Here is a 16,361-nt window from a genome sequence, read left to right on the forward strand (position 1 = left end):
CATGGGTATTTCTCCAGGGTGGTCTGAAGGGTGTGGGGGACATAAATCTCGTGGGCAGACGGAGAGGGATGGCCCCATCCTGTGTCTCCTGATCCAGGGCTATTCCATAGGGATCCAGAGCTCCCCAGAGGGATGCCTGCTGCTGCTACTTGTGTTGCTCAATCCCTGGACACAGGTACAGATCATTCCATGCTTTGCCACCAGCAGTCAGTGCTAAAGCCACAGTAAATGAGCTGTCAACAAGCCAGGGCCATGGGCAAGGGGCAGCCACCAGCAGCCAGGCCACGAGGTGCCACTCCTCCACCTGTATGGGCACCAGCTGCATGTTCAGCCTCACCAATGGAGCATCCCTATGAAGCAGATTTTGCCTCCTGCTCAGCAGAGAGAGGATGATGAAGGTCAGGACTGAGGGAGAAAATACACAGTGAGAAAATATCACACAGCTGAGGGTGCATCAAGGACCTCTGAAGCATCCCTTTCCAAAGGAAACTGGGAGAAGGTTGGTCAGCAAGCCACTGGATTTTATTAAGTTTAGACACAGAGAGGAAAATTCAGGTTTTCTTACCACCTGGGCTTTCTTACCACCCTCCTTGCAACTTGGTTCTCTTGGCAAGCCCTGGGAGGAGGGCAGGATGGGGACAGGCAATGAGTGAGCCCATCCACCAGGCTGAGCAGGGCTGCAGAGGGGCTTACAGGGATGTCCCCTCCCATCCTCCTCTGTCCCAGGATCTCTGCAACCCCTTCATTGGCTGAGTTTGGGGAAATAAAGTACTTTCTGGGCACCATACTCAGTGTTCACATGGGGCTACTATCCATGATGCTTCCTGACCTCTCTGACAGCCACCAGGTCCTACTAAAAGGACTCCTCAGGCACCTGGATTTCTTCCTGATTTAGTAAGAGAGTGCCAGCAGCAGACAGGACATGTGCAACCCTACAAGCAAATCCTCACTGGGAGAACTGGGCACAGCAAGCGTCAGTAACCAGTCTCTCCTGAGCCTGAACCCACTCATAAGAACTCAGACAAAACCACCAGTCTAATTTTTTACTTCTTGACCTCAGCCAGCTCCCAGAGGTGAAAGGTTAATGTATTAAGCTGTCTGCTCTTCAATTAATCCCCAAATCCCAGACAGATTTACAAACTATTGGAAGATTTGAAATCGCAGCTGATTTATGAGAAGCCCTTTTAAAGTTGGGGTTGCTCCTGCAGATGGTCACCACACAGGGCAATAAGGATAATTACTGTGCAGATTTATTGTCAGGATAGAAATTTTAATTTTTAAAATAACGTCCACCTGTCTACCCTGACACTGTGGCCAGGCTGAGCATCCCAAATGTTAAACCCCAAGATTCCTTTGTTTCCTACGTGCCCCAGAGAAGAAATAAGTTGTACTGAGCACTGGCTACAAGCCTAGCAAACAGACAGAGAAATCCTTCCAGCTGTGAAGCAATGAAAACAACCTGTGGAAAACAAAAGGTGAGGCAGCAGTGTGCCCAGGTGGCCCAGAAGGCCAACAGCATCCTGGCTTGGATGGGAAATGGTGTGGCCAGCAGGAGCAGGGAGGGGATTGTCCTCTGGCACTTGGCACTGATGAGGCTGCTTCTCAAATATTGTGTTCAGCTTGGGGCCCCTGAGTACAAGAAGGACATTGAGGTGCTGGAACATGTCTAGAGAAGGGCAACAAAGGTGGTGAAGGGTCTGGAGAATAAGACTTGTGAGGGGTGGCTGAGGGAAGTGGGGTTCAGTCTGGATAAAAGAGTAAGGGGAAACCTTATTGCTCTCTACAGCAACCTGAGAGGAGGTTGTAGTGAGGCAGAACAAGAGGAAATGGTCCCAAGTTGCACAGGGGAGATGTTTAGGTTGGATATTAGGAGAAACTTCTTCACCAAAATGGTCATCAAACACTGAACCCAGGGAAGTGGTGGAATCACCATCCCTGAAGGTATTTTAAAGATATGTAGATGTGGTGCTGTGGGACATGGTTTAACATTGGGCTCACTGGAGTCAGGTTAGTGGTTGGACTTGATGATCTGAAAAGTCTTTTCCAACCAGAACAACTCCACAATTCTAAGTGATTTGCTAAAATAAAGCAATGCACCTTCCTGGCATCAAGGATTTCTTTCACATAAGACCAAGTAAATATGCCCATGGGAGGGCTTTGAAGGAAGACCTTGATATTGAGTGGGACCCAAAGAAGAGTGAAGGGGTGTCAGAGGCTATGGGAGTAGATCAGTTTGTTTGCAGGTGGACTGCCTGGGTCAATCCAAAAGGAAACCTGAATCTTCAGGTAAACTGAGATTTTTTTAAAAATACCTTTTGGTGCATTAAAGAGTCCTCTGGTGCCTTGAGAAGCCCCTGATACTTCCACTTCTGCTGGGAAGAGTATAACTAAAATTCAGGCTCAATATTCTACAAAAAACCCACAGTGCTGAGACTACAAATGTTGAAGAAAAGACCAGGGAAGCTCTTCTTTTCTAGGGTAAGTAAGCAACCTGCTCAGGTAACAGGAAGGGTAGGGTTGTGGGCTTCAGGCTGATACCTCAGTCCATAAAGTGAACCCACAGAGTCCATTTTATCCCATTTGCCAACAAAATATTCTCCAGGAGTTTTCCCTGGTACAAAGTCCTTTACCTGGCTGTGCAATGGACATGAAGCATGCCCATGATTCATGATTGCTCACTGGGCTGAGCCTCCCCAGGTATTTCAAGGCAGACATCACACAGAGGTAGCAATTTTCTGTGGTTTCCCACCCAGGTTGGTTCAAACCAGCAGTGCTGATGGGCAGAGTCTGTGGGCATCCTTATGGAGGAGAGTGGTCCCCAAAACTGCAGGACAAGCCTGACCCACCTTGAATATGTATTTTGTTTAAAATGGAGAATGCCTAGAAAAGGTTTTCCTCCATCACATTTTGAAGAACAAAGAAAAGTTTGTTCAATTTCTTTTTTTCTTTTTTTTTTTTTTTTTTTTCTTTTTCTTTCTCTCAGCAGATCCGGAAATCTTGTATTGAAGGTATTTGGAAGAGAGATTTTTGGAAGGAGAATTTGCCAGTATCCCTGCACCATCAATTGCTGTCAGCTCTGCTCTGGGAATAGTGTGTAGCTGTTAATTGCTGCTGCAGACCCAGCAGATGGTGCGTCAGGCATTGTATTTAATGGAGCCCCTCAAAAAAAAAAAAAAAAAGAGTGGCATCTGTTTGTTTAATTTCTTGGCAATGGAATGGCAGATTTAAAAAACAAACAAACCAAATTGGACATTTAGCTATGGATGTCCCCCCAACAGATTATAAATGTTTTAAGATAAATAGGTCAAATGAAGGAAAATATCAATTGACATGTTGGAGGAGGAAGCCAAGCTTTCAGATGTTGGCTCTTTTAAAGATTAGATTTTCAACATACGGCAGTGAAACTCCTTAAAGAGGCTTCTAAATGAAACATTGACACAATCTTTTTGCCTAGGAATTTGCCTAAGTGTTTGTAGAACTGTTACAAACAGTAATTCAGAGATGAATCCATTCTGGCTGTCTCTTTCACACACCCTGAGGTTAAAATATGATGTCTAGACCCAGACACTTTGTGCTTCTCCTACATCTAAAACCAGCAACAGAAAACAGGGCAGAAAGCATCTGCAGTCCTTAAACAGCAACTTGGAGGAGCTTTTTCCATGGCTCTTGTGGCCATAACTCCAATATTAACGCAGATGCCCATGTTCCTGGAAATTCATCATAGCAGAATCTGCCATAGTAGGGTGGATCCATCTGTAGCAGGGTGTTACAGGGTCTCTAGCTGTGGTCTAACCTGGATGTTTTGCAGTAAATCCCCTCTTGATCTTTACAATATATAGAATACAGCACCATGAGAACTCCTCCCTAATCCCACCTGGGGAGCAAACAGCCTTCCAAAGCGTGAGAGTGGATGAGTCTATGAATATCTCTTCCCTGTTGTACTTTTTCTGGGACATCTTCTGCACCATCCACCATTTGCCAGATTTTTGGCATGCTTCATTTTCAACCTGTTTTCAAGCAGAATTCGGGCAGGATGATCAAGCTAAGAAACAGCCCACGTGTCCCCTCTCCCCGTTTCCAGCTGCTGATCCAAAAAAAAAAAAAAAAGGAAAAGCTGCTGTTCACTTTTTCCTTTCAGCCAACTCCCATGTTCGTTGCTGTAGGCTAGACAGAGCCTGCCAAAAAGTTTTTTTCCCTTGGATTTTTTTTTTTTTTTTTGCTGGATGGCAGCTGCTGTGAGGCTGAGCCACCCGGGCATGTTGTCTTCTCCTCCATGCTGGGACCAGGCGTTGGCAAGAGCCACGGGCAGCAGCCCCCGGCCCCCAGCTGCCAACATTGCTGAGCTGCTCAAGTGTGTCCACTCTGGCACGTTTTGCTGATGGCTGTAGGTTGGCTGAAGCTTTGCCGTGGTTTATTTCCAGGGGTTGATTGGGTTCCAGGCAGTGGAGATGGAAATAGTGTCGACCCGACAGCGGGCCTGGGCACAGATGGGCACAGAGCTGTGCAGCTCTCCAAAGAGCTTTCTGTGCCAAGCACCAGTTGGTTTCTACACCAACTTCTCCAGGTGGAAAAAATACCCAGTGAAAAGGATTTCATAGGATCAGAGAATGGTTTGGGTCAGAAGGGACCTCAAAGCTCATCCAGTCCCAACCCCCTGCATGGGCAGGGACACCTCCCACCAGCCCAGGTTGCTCCAAGCCCCATCCAACCTGGACTTGGACACTGCCAGGGAGGGTTTATTCTGAGCAGCTCTGTATCACTGACTGACCTTGGGACATGGGGAATGTGTGATTTCTCCCTAATTTTCCTTGAGCAGGACAAGTCTGCTTCCCCCCTTACCCACCCCCCACTCTGGTACCTGCCTGGACACAGAGTCCCCTCCTCACCCCACTGCTTGTTTGCTCCATTCCACCTGCACAGGAATGAGGAAGGGGAAGGGAAAGAGCAGCTCCATAAACCAACTGATCATATTTTACCTCAGTGATTGCATTCTTCAGGGAGACATAGATCTGAATATAGTCACAGGCTGTAGCCTGACCAACATTTTTACAGCTTTTTATTGAGGATAACTCAGACACATCTTTCACCTTTTTTTTTTTTCCTTTTTTTTTTTTTTCCTTTTCTTTTTTCAATTCAAGAAATAGCTTTGCCAATATTACAGCTGTTAAAATAAAGAAGGGCTGTGAACACCTTGATGATGTCTCATCAGTTATGACTGAGCAAAATTTCTCCCTCTCTTCCCCATCTGCAAACAGGGAACATAACATAAGAGCAACATCCACTTTTTCTCACTCAGAGAGATAAAAACAAGTGCTGTCCAGTCTTCCTCCTGCAATTTCAGCTTCTTCTATTCTCATGTTGTCAGGAGCCTGGGACTTTTAAAAATTACAATAGTGCTCTTATTTCAGATGAGGGGTTTTTCCACTTTAAGTTTTAATCAGGTAAATGGAAGATTAAAATGTCAATGGGATAGGACATTACATAAGGTTGGGAGGGTTTTTTTCTGGCTTACTCTTAATAGAACCTGTACAAAATTGTTCTCCTAAGGGGTTTTTGTTTTTATTTTTTTTGCTAGGAGCTATGCTAGGCAGACATTTCCCCATATCCTGAGCTGATCCTTGATTTCAGAAAGGAGATCAGGACCATCTTGAGATAACAGGGCCACTCCTCCAACAAGAAAAGCATCCTGTAGTGAATCAGGACATATGGAATAGACCCAATTCTCCTGAAACTAAAATAAGCATAGCGAGGCCTAAAAAGAGGTAATTTAAATGCCCCTGATGGCTCTCCCCATATATGACATGCCTGGCCTATAAAAGGTTAGAATGGAAAAATCTACAACTCTACCTACCTTGCAAAAACCAATCTATCTAAAACAACCTATCCCTGTAATGTTCTTAATTAAAAGATAAGGAAATGTTCCTCCTCAATACTCACACTTTCCACCTAGTTATGATATTTCTGCTAAGGACCTGAAAGAAAAAGCAGGTGAGGATTGTTATCTCCCCTGAGCCTGTGCCAGGGTGAGGAACATTCTCTGCCCTAAAGCCTTTAACCACCCCCCCAGGTCCCTGCTGTGGGGTTCCCCATCTCCTGATGCAGCTTCCCCTCTGCCTCAGACTGAAGTTTTCCCTCCTGGCTATTGTCATGGTTGGAGGAAAATACTAAATATTGAAAATCCCCCCTTCTCTTCTGCATCACTCTTCTGCAGAAAGAACAGAGCCACTGGAATCTGGATTTTAAGGTTAGCTTTGAAAAATCTCAGCCCTGAGTATTTAAAGAAAGACTTGCACATGTCAGCCACTTCACCTCCCTTCTGGAGCTCTGCTTTCCAGCAGGGCTGCCTAACCTTGTGATTTTAACACAGGTTCTCACAGGCAAATACCCAGTGGAGTGTGGATGACAAAATTTCAAGTACCAAATATAACCCGTGCATCACCATGGGGGTGGGAGCAGGAAGGCTCCTGCCTGGAGAACTGCATAAGATCTTCACTTTCCCAGCCAGTTTTGCTTTTATTTTCTACCTCAGCTTCAGCAAACTCCTCTTCCAATGCTTCTCTGAAGATGTTCTCACAGTGCTTGTGCCATTTCAGTGCTGGCAGCCACCCCTTTATAGAGCTCTCCACACTCATTCACAAAACTTGACTGAGTAGAAAGGCTTTTAGGTTTCTTATTTTAGGGCACATTCCTGTTTTAATGTTTTTAGCCAGGGCTGACCCAACATTGCTTGATCCTTTTTTAGTTTTGTTATCCTTCATTATCTCCTGGAAAGGGAAAGCAAAGCTCCAACACCTTCTGCTGTTCTTGATGATGTTTTTAACACCTGATCATTTATTGCCACCTGCCAGGTGATTCTTTTTTTTTATAGACTGAACATTTTTAATATCTCCTTCTTCTTAAGGACATTAAATAAATAATACAGTATTTGCTATATTTTCTTTAAGAAAAAAACAACAACAGTTGATTTTTTTTGTTGTTGATTGTTCTCCAAGGTGACTTGAATTCTTTTCAGTGCAGGCTGAAATTAATATCAAATGCTAGCTTCTATTCTTTCTTTCTTTCTTTCTTTCTTTCTTTCTTTCTTTCTTTCTTTCTTTCTTTCTTTCTTTCTTTCTTTCTTTCTTTCTTTCTTTCTTTCTTTCTCTTTCTTTCTTTCTTCCTTTCTTTCTTTCTTTCTTTCTTTCTTTCTTTCTTTCTTTCTTTCTTTCTTTCTTTCTTTCTTTCTTTCTTTCTTTCTTTCTTTCTTTCTTTCTTTCTTTCTTTCTTTCTTTCTTTCTTTCTTTCTTTCTTTCTTTCTTTCTTTCTTTCTTTCTTTCTTTCTTTCTTTCTTTCTTTCTTTCTTTCTTTCTTTCTTTTTCTTTCTTTCTTTCTTTCTTTCTTTTCCTTCCTTCCTTCCTTTCTTTTTTTCTTTTCCTTCCTTCCTTTCTTCATTTTTCCTTTTTTTCCTTTTTTTTTTTTTCCTTTTTTTGCTTTTTTCCCTTTTTTCTTTTTTATTTTCTTTTTTTTTCCCCTTTTATTTTTCTTTATATCCCTCTGAAACTGTATTTTTCCCACACATTCTGACTTACTTCCCTGCTCCAGAAGTGCTCCTCCAGGTGTACCACAAGGTGCAGTGGGAGCAGAGGAGCAGAGGAGTGGAGAAGAGCATCCCACCTTTCCCTGTGGAAACCAGACAAGGCTTTGCCAGGCTGGAGGAGGCTGCTGGGCTGCAGGCTTGGCCTCCAGCAGCACCATTTGGAGATGTTTTCAGACAAAAGCAATCTGCTCCCTTAAACACTGGGCCTGATCTGCATCTCAGCAGCTGCCACTCTGGGGTGTGTGGCTGCACTGGGAAGGATGCAGCAGAGAAACTGCAGGCAGGGATAAGGCTGCAAATATCCCACGTGATGGCAGATCATTGGTAACTCTTCCTGCAAGAGCAGAGAGGGGAAAAAAAAAAAAAAAAAGCTGTGGAAATGTGTCTGTGTGATGGGAAGAATGTCAGGAATTTAGACAGAGGATCAGAGCAGGTGTTTGGTCATAGGCAGGAAAAAAAAAGGAACTACCAAAGGGATTAGTGTGGCTGCACACACAAAGTCTCACACACAAAGTCTCAGACCCATTGAAATGAGTGTCCTCAAAACCCTTTGCCATCTCTCACATCCAAGGCATCCAACTCATTTGACACATTTTCTTAGAGAGGAAAAAACCCCACCCAACCAAAGAAAACCCAAGCCCCCCAGCCCACTACTGGGAGTAGTTTGTCAGCACGTCCCCCAGGCATTGCTGATAAGAGATTCAGCAGTCTTGAACTTTGCAGTCTTTTTAAAAAGTGTGTTTTTATTGCACTTGACATAAAGAGGAGCTGGCATATGAAAATCAAAGCACTGCACACCTCAAAAGATAACAGAAGTTTATTACACTATAAAGGTTTCCAGCATATGTGAATGCTTGTTTTATCTGAATATATTAGCATAGTTATTAGTCCTTCTAAATGATTAAATTTCCCTCTCACCCACCAAATCTGCATTAAAAATGAACATATTAAAGCAATGCATTTTGTTGATAAAGCACTGATTTGGTAGTCAGGAGGCAGGGACTGTTTCTGGGCCTGATTTTGACCTCTTGAGTTGGGCCAGGATGGTCACTGTACCCTGATGCAAATGCCTCAGCATCTCAGACTGATCAGTAATACTGACTTGTCAGAGCAAATGCATCAATATCCAATCAATATCCTATCCAGTTGATATCCTATCAATGTTTTAATCTCTTTCACAGTCTTAGAGTAGCATCTTCCAAGCTTTGAAGTGTTTCTTTTCATAGGAACCCCAGCCAATGATGTTTAAAGGGAGAAATTGTCAGGTTGTGGATATTCAAATGGTTTGGAATCCATGAAGTGACAGTAAATTATAGCTCCTTAACCTCTCAAAGTTATGGTATTAAAGTGCTTGCTTTGCTTTTCTTCTGAGTGAAGGAGCAGGGCAGAAATCCCACTTGCAGCAGTCCTGTCACTTAGAACACTGTCTCCTACACCTGCTTCAGCAGCAGCAGCTAGGAAGGAAATGGCTTAGAGTATCATAGAATCATAGAATGGTTTGGGGACAATAAAAACCACCCAGTTCAGACCTCCCCTGCCATGTGCAGGGACACCTCCCACCAGCCCAGGTTGCTCTAAGCTCCATCCAACATCTTTGAACTTCCTTAGGATGAGGGATCCACAACCTGTGCCAGTGTCTCACTGCCCTCACACTAAATTTTTTCCTGTTTGTGTGTAAGGAAACTGAACAGAACTTAGTTTTGAACTGTGTGAAGTTTATTTGGGTTTGGTCTTGATCAAAGATCAAGCTGCTCCTCATCTCTCTCCTCCCCATCTTCTAAGCACTGTATCCTCGTGCTGTAGGGATCTATGGGGGCTTGGGGGTGAGTATGGCTGCACATGATTGTCCTTCTCCCAGAAAGGATGGGATAGTCTCTAGGTGTGGCTGTACTCCCCAGAAAGGCCATAAACCTTTGTCACAAGCCTCCTGTGAAGGATGAGGAGTAGCCAAGTGCTCCCATGGCTACCCAGGCAAAGGAGCTGATGCTGGGAGCTCTGCTTGCTCTTCCCAAGAGAGCAGGTAAAAGTGCCAGCTAATAATATTTTCCCTTTGGGGTTAAACCTTCATTTTGCTTTTTTTTTTATTTTATCCAGCCCAACCAAACCTGTGCTACTAGGTACAATAAAAGACAAAGCCCTTCTTAACCTTGATTGGAAGGGCTAAATATGGACTGCAGCAGAATTTTGCTTCAGTAGGGTGGTGCTGGTACCAATAATTGAATTTTTCTGGGACTGAATAGCAGAGAGAAGGGAAAAAACCTCTCACTGGATGATTGTGTAAGGATCACCTCTTATTTAGTTGTATTTACATGGAGCCTTATTCCAGAAGTTCCAGGACTACTTCAGGCACTGAACGGAGATTTGTGTTTTGCTGAGATAAAGCAGGATGTCATCTGTGAAAAGAGCAATTTCTGTCCTTTGTCATGGATTGTGATGCCCTGAATCTCTGGAGACTTTCTGATAGCTATTGCTAGTGGTTCAGTGGACAGAGCAATCATAGGAGGTGACAAAGGACACACTTGCCTTCTGCCTCTCTAAGGAAAAAGTCATTCAAATAAAGGAGTCTCCGAGAGTCATTCAAATAAATGAATGCACACCCTCCAGCTTTCTCTGGGCTTAATGAACCTTGCTCACCAGAAGCAGAGCCTTGTTGTCAACCCTCTGCCTTTGCAGGGAGAAGGAGAATGCTGGAGGAGGTCAGTCCATCAGGTCTATTTTCTCTGAAGGAGTGGGAAGATGATTTTTAGTCCTTGCTTGGGACTGAAGGAGCCACAAAGTCCTGGAGCTGCAATGACCTACGTGCTCTGCTGGCTCAGGGTTTCCTTTTCTTCCTGGGTTTCTGCTCTGATTTCAAACAAGCATTTGCTTCCTTGCTGAAAAATGGGTTTCACACAGTCCTGAGGCAACGACAATTTTAGGAGAGCCTCTTTGCTTCTTCCTAGCATCTCTGCCTTGTCTTTTATGTGAGGGCAGCAATTTTGGGCATGAAATAATTTCAAGAGCTGGCAAGTTCCAGAAATGTCTAAATTGATATGTGCATATGAAGCCATATTATACACTTTGGGGGTTGATTTTTATTTTATTTTATTTTTTTTAAGTTTAGATTCCCCTTCCTAGGATAAGAGACAGGGAAGTGGCTACTCAGCTTCAGGCACCAAGTACCTGCCACCCCCTTTGATATCCAGCCCCTTGTCCTTATGTACAGCCATAATCTCATGTAACTCTCCCTAACTGGGGGAAATGAAAAGCAAAATGTGAAATTGGGTAATATTTATGACAATAGGTTTTCAAGAGCAAGAGGGAAACTACTCATCTCTTGAGAAATGTAGCCTTTTAATAGTCAAAGCAGGTTATCCATTTGTGTGAACAATAAAAATCTCTCAGATATGGAAAGCAGGGTAAGAATATCTAATGGGGTATATACATTTTCCAGCAGAGATGATGACTGAAGGCCTTGGAGCTTGAAGAAATGCCAATTCATCACAGTTTTTCCTTTTTTAAAAAATGTTTTCTTTTTTCTTTTTAGCTCTCCATTTGGGGGATTTAATGGAAATAGTTTCCTACTCTTGGGCAAAGTGTCTGATAGATGCCCGACTTAAAAGAAAGCGATTATTAAACATCTCACCATTTAATAACTAGATAATTTCGTCCTATAAAATCCTGTGCAGCAAGTAATTTAAATGGGTAGCCTATTTACAGCAGACAAGGCTGCTGACTACCATCTGCTTTGCAGTTTTAATAGATGAAGTGTTAACTGCATGTTGCATGAAATTCATTGCGACTGGGTTAATGAAATGGTTGTGCTTCACTTCCTGCACTCTGGTAATAAGATGACAACCTCATCTGAATTTATTAACCCTTGCCACTTGCAGTGCTGTTATCACCCATTCAGCCACCTCTGGTCAACAAAACCGAAATAAATCACAATAAGAGGAGACATAACCATATTGGCTAACAAAATAGATATTGATTAGCATCTTCTAAAGCAAGCATGTCAGTCCAGGCTGATATTGTTTTTGCAAAGGTCATTGAAATCGTTTTGGAGTGTTAGTAATGGGAGTAAATGATGATGCAGTGGGTTATTGGAGAATGCCCCAAATCTGATCTTTGCCACTGAACAACCTAAATGATGGCTTTGCCATGGGGAGCTGTAGAAAACTCCAAAGCCTCCAGCTTTGTGTTCTAGAAAGCAGACATTGGGTGCCCCTCTACAGCAAAAGCCCTTCCAGAGGGATCAAAGCCAAACCTCTGAGTGTCCCCCTAGCCAGAGCCCTTTATGTCTGCTCCAAAGAGGGGACATGGATTGAATTGCTTCAGCTGTGTCCATGCCCTGGCCAGCCTGGTAATTGGGTTAATTAGTGATTACAGAAGCAGATATGCTTCTTAGCCCTGGCCATGGCAGTGCAACCTATTCACAGGTGGGATTGGGCTGTTCTCTGGTGAGGAAGGACCTAGAAGAGGTATCTCCAGGTGCTGATTTCTGGAGCCAGCTTATTCGCCAGCATTTGGGATATTTCAAAAGGTTGATTTTAGGCAAGCACACACAAAATGCTCTGGCTGGCTCTCCTAAGATTTGCCAGGAGTGCTCAAGGCCATAGTCATTCATAGAATCATAGAATCATAGAATCATAGAATCATAGAATCATAGAATCATAGAATCATAGAATTGGCTGGGTTGGAAGGGACCTCAGGGATCATCGAGTCCAACCCTTGATTCACCTCCCTCTTGTCCATCAGATACAGGTGCTGAAGACTTTCAGGATAACACCACTAAAGATGCTGCAAACTTCCCTGGCTTCCCACCTTCCTCACTGATCCCATTCTTGTACGAGGGACTGCCACCTGGATACTGCTTCTGGACACAGCTCCTCTGTTATGTTCAGCCCCTCAGGTCTAAGCAGGATTTACACAGAGTTTGAAGGTGTTTTTATGTGGCTTAGTAGGAAAAGTCATGTGGTTACCTCCTTCTGGGTTTCCAAGTGGTGGGATGTGATCCAGCTCCAGTTCAGAAGTTCAGCTGCACCAAACTGGTTCATCCTGTCTGCATGTTATCATGTGGGCACTGGGGTTTGCCTTCCAGGGACATGGATACAACCTGGTATTTAAAGCACAACAAGTTTTCATTTATGCTGAGGTTTGTAGATGGAAATAACAATAGAATAAATCAGATTTGTAACAGTACCCGAACAAAAAAAATATTATCTTTCTCAACTTATCAATCTTATGTCCTGCTAATCAAGAGCCTGACAAACTTCTCCCCTTTTGCCCCCTAAAACCCTTCCCAAATTCTGGCCCTGCCTCAGCTATGGAGCAAAACAACAGAATCAAAGCAACTTGCCCTGTACTTGCTCATCCCTGCTGGGGACCAGAAGACCAATGGGTCAACTGATTCATTTCCCAGATGATGAAAGTCTGAGCCCAACAACAGGAGGCAGAGCACCTAGATTTACAAAAAATTGAGCCCAATCACCCCTGCCCTTGCCCAGGCTGGGGTAAATTCAGCTCCCAGAGCAGAATGCAAGAGAAACTATGGCAAAGCTTGGGCAGACAGAGGGCAGGACTGATTTGGTACCTGGAATTTAATAAAGTTACTGTGGATATGATGAAATACTTAACTGCTGGATACTACCTCTGAATTTTCAGACTTCCAATTTTATTTCAGACTTCAGACTTCAGACTGAAGATTTCAGACTTCAGACTTATTTTGCCTGATTATCACTGGATTTTAAGTTATTTAAAACGGTGAATGACAACCTATTTATCAATCTTTGCCTTTTGGTATTCACTTAGACTCCAATTTTTACCTTTACAGACATAAAGTTGCCTGGAAGCATTACTGCTATATAGTTCAATTTTGAGTTCTGCTTAAAGAAAACTCTTCTCTTGTACAAGAAACTAACATTTCAGGCAAGTACTATTCCCATGCTTTGAAGAACAAGATATAAAACTTCTGTAGTTCCCAGAATCACTTTTCTCTTGTGTTTCTCCCTGTACAGTCACTCCACACAGTGCAGAAAACTTCTGCAGAAGTGCCCCATGTTCTCATGAGGAATGGGTACATTGGATGCTGTTATGCTTATCCAGATTCAACCTTAAAGGTTGAAACAGGGTTCTTGGTGGAAGACCCATGCATGATTTGGAACTGTTGTCAGCCCCATTTCAAGAGTGGATGGAGGAAAGGGCATCCACAGGGCTTGTGTGATTCTCCTGCATGAGAGGTGGACAGCAATAAATGTGATTATTTCCTCACACAGATGTAGAGATGAAATGGGACTCATCTGTGGGTGCAGTTTGTTGATTGTGTATCTTCCCCATCTCTTCCCATTTTCAAAGCAAAGTATTGAAATATTTTCCATCCCAGCAGTAACCAGTCAGTTTGCTGGGGTACAGCTCCACATCTTCACCAGGGTTTGGATGAGGAGTGACTCCAACATTGCCACCACAACAGTTAAAGGATGGTACTTCTTTTTTTTTCCTTCTCAGACCAGACATAGTATTCTTCTAGTTGATCCATGTTTATATCTCCCAGGAGTGCCTTCTAGTTCAATAAATCAGCATGAAACTTTTTAGTGGAAAGTAGGTAGAAAATGAGATGCTTGATCTGAATTCAAGAGCCAGGAACCTTGAGGGTTCCTGCTCTAGAAACAGCAGACATGGGGTATGAACTGGTCCAGCAACACTTGGAAGTTGTGTGCACTCTGGTAATGTTTTGAGCCTATAATTTGATGTACTGGAGATAACAGGGTGTTTCCCAATCTGGTTTCATTTAAGCTTCAAGAAGGCAGCCAGGGCAGGGAGATGAAATGATGGCCCAGCCCCTCAGGCTGGGTGGGTGGAGGGCAGCTCCCTCCTTTGCTGTGCTACAAATCTGCCACAGGCACAGCAAATGGAGTGAACCAAGAAATCTTTATTCACATGGAAAGGAATTCCTGAGGAATCATCACCTTTCAAGAGCAGACAGTGGGTGATGAGCACATTCATCAAAACCTCAACAGTCTGCTTCAAGTCCCTGGCCTGAATCAGGCTAGCATAAAGTATTCTTAGATAAAATTAATTTAAGCTCTGTATCTGCTCACAAGCTCTGGATAAATCATAACATCATGAACCTGAAACCAAAGCAGATGGAAAGGAGGTGAAACATTTCACTCTGTTAAAATGAGAGATGTGTGGGCAGCCCAGCCAGCCAGCCCTACCTCCTCCTTCTCCTCTCATCCATCCCAGCCCCTGCTCTCTGCAGTCAGGGAGAAACACTTGACTGGAAAATCCCAGGCCAGACCCACCCAGAGCATCTGGTGAAAAGTCCCCTGAGCAATCCAGTGATCCACAGCACAAGCAAACTGTGGCCAAAACATTGACCCAGACCTCTTCTTCTCTGAGGATTTCTATTTAAAGCAAATCAGCTTTACACCCTCCCCTTGCCCACTGTGCTTTGAGATGGGTTCTTCCTGCTTGGTTTTCAGCTCAGCTGATGCTTTCATAGCTACAACAAAGTCCTTGGTTCTCCTGAGCCCCTTTCAGCATCTTTTCCCACCACCAAACCTTTTTCTGGGGTTGGCAGCTCCCTGCTGCCAGCAGCCCTTGGCCTCACCAGTCCACCCCGGGGACTTTTATTTATACTGAGCACGAGATGGTGAAGTTTGGTACCGTGTGTTCTGCAGAAAACCAGTGCAGATTTAACTCAGAAATGGCTTCAGCTCCTCCAGAAGGCAAATGGTGGAAGGAGCCTTCTTCTGGCCACCAAAGAGGTGGTTGGGCATCTCCCCCTGCCAGAGATTACATGATGCTGAAAGTGATGGTGTATAAAAACCCCACCACTGACAGCAAAACCAGCCAGAGCAGTTACTGTCACTGGTGCTTGGTTTAGGCTGTTCTTCCTGTGGAAAATACAACTTTTAACTCTTCTGAAACCACTAGAAATAAAGAGAGCTGGGTGATGGCCTTCCAGACCTACTGTCAGCAGTCCCATTGTCCCCATCCCCTCACAGTCAAGGTGCTGTGGTGGATTTAGAGCTCCCCAGTGATAACCACGGAATAGTTTGAGTTGGAAAAGACCCTAAAGATCACCCAGTTCCAACCCCCTGCATGGGCAGGGACACCTCCCACCAGCCCAGGTTGCTCCAAGCCCCATCCAACCTGGGATGGGGCATCTGTAACCTCCCTGAGAAACCTGTGCCAATGTCTCACCACACTCACACTAAATATTTTCTTCCTAATCTCTAACCCAAATTTACCCTCTTCCAGCTTAAAACCATTCCCTCTTGCCCTGTGTCTATGTGCCTTTGTAGTAAGTCCCTCCCCAGCTTTCCTGCAGCCCCTTCAGGTACTGGCAGGATGCTCTAAGGTGTTCCTGGACCCTCCTTCTTGCTGCTGGGGAAGTCATTTATCCATGAGAGCTTCTGCTCCCCAGGTAACCTGGCACTGCCTTTTTCCCAGAAGGTGGCTCTTGGGTGATGGGGCACCCTAGCTGCAGAGACTTGTGGGCACTACAGGTTTTCAGTCAAGGGCTCAGCCCTCATTCTGAGGTGGGTCTCATCACTTGAAGGATGCAGCTTTTGAAAGGGACAATACCAAGGAAATTCCCTAAAAAACTGTGGGAGCAAAGGAATAAAGGCAGGAGAGGGAAAGCAGAAGAAATCCAAGCAGAAGTGCTGGGGAAAGGAGGCAGGAGGCAACCTACAGTGACAGCAATGAAACTCTGATTGTTCCAACCAAAGCCACATAAAAATGTATTTCCCACAATGAACCCACAGACCTAGGAAAGAGTTTTTTCAGTTAAAAATACCAA

The sequence above is a fragment of the Heliangelus exortis genome, chromosome 4 (assembly GCF_036169615.1).
Source record: "Heliangelus exortis chromosome 4, bHelExo1.hap1, whole genome shotgun sequence".
Taxonomy (NCBI): domain Eukaryota; kingdom Metazoa; phylum Chordata; class Aves; order Apodiformes; family Trochilidae; genus Heliangelus; species Heliangelus exortis.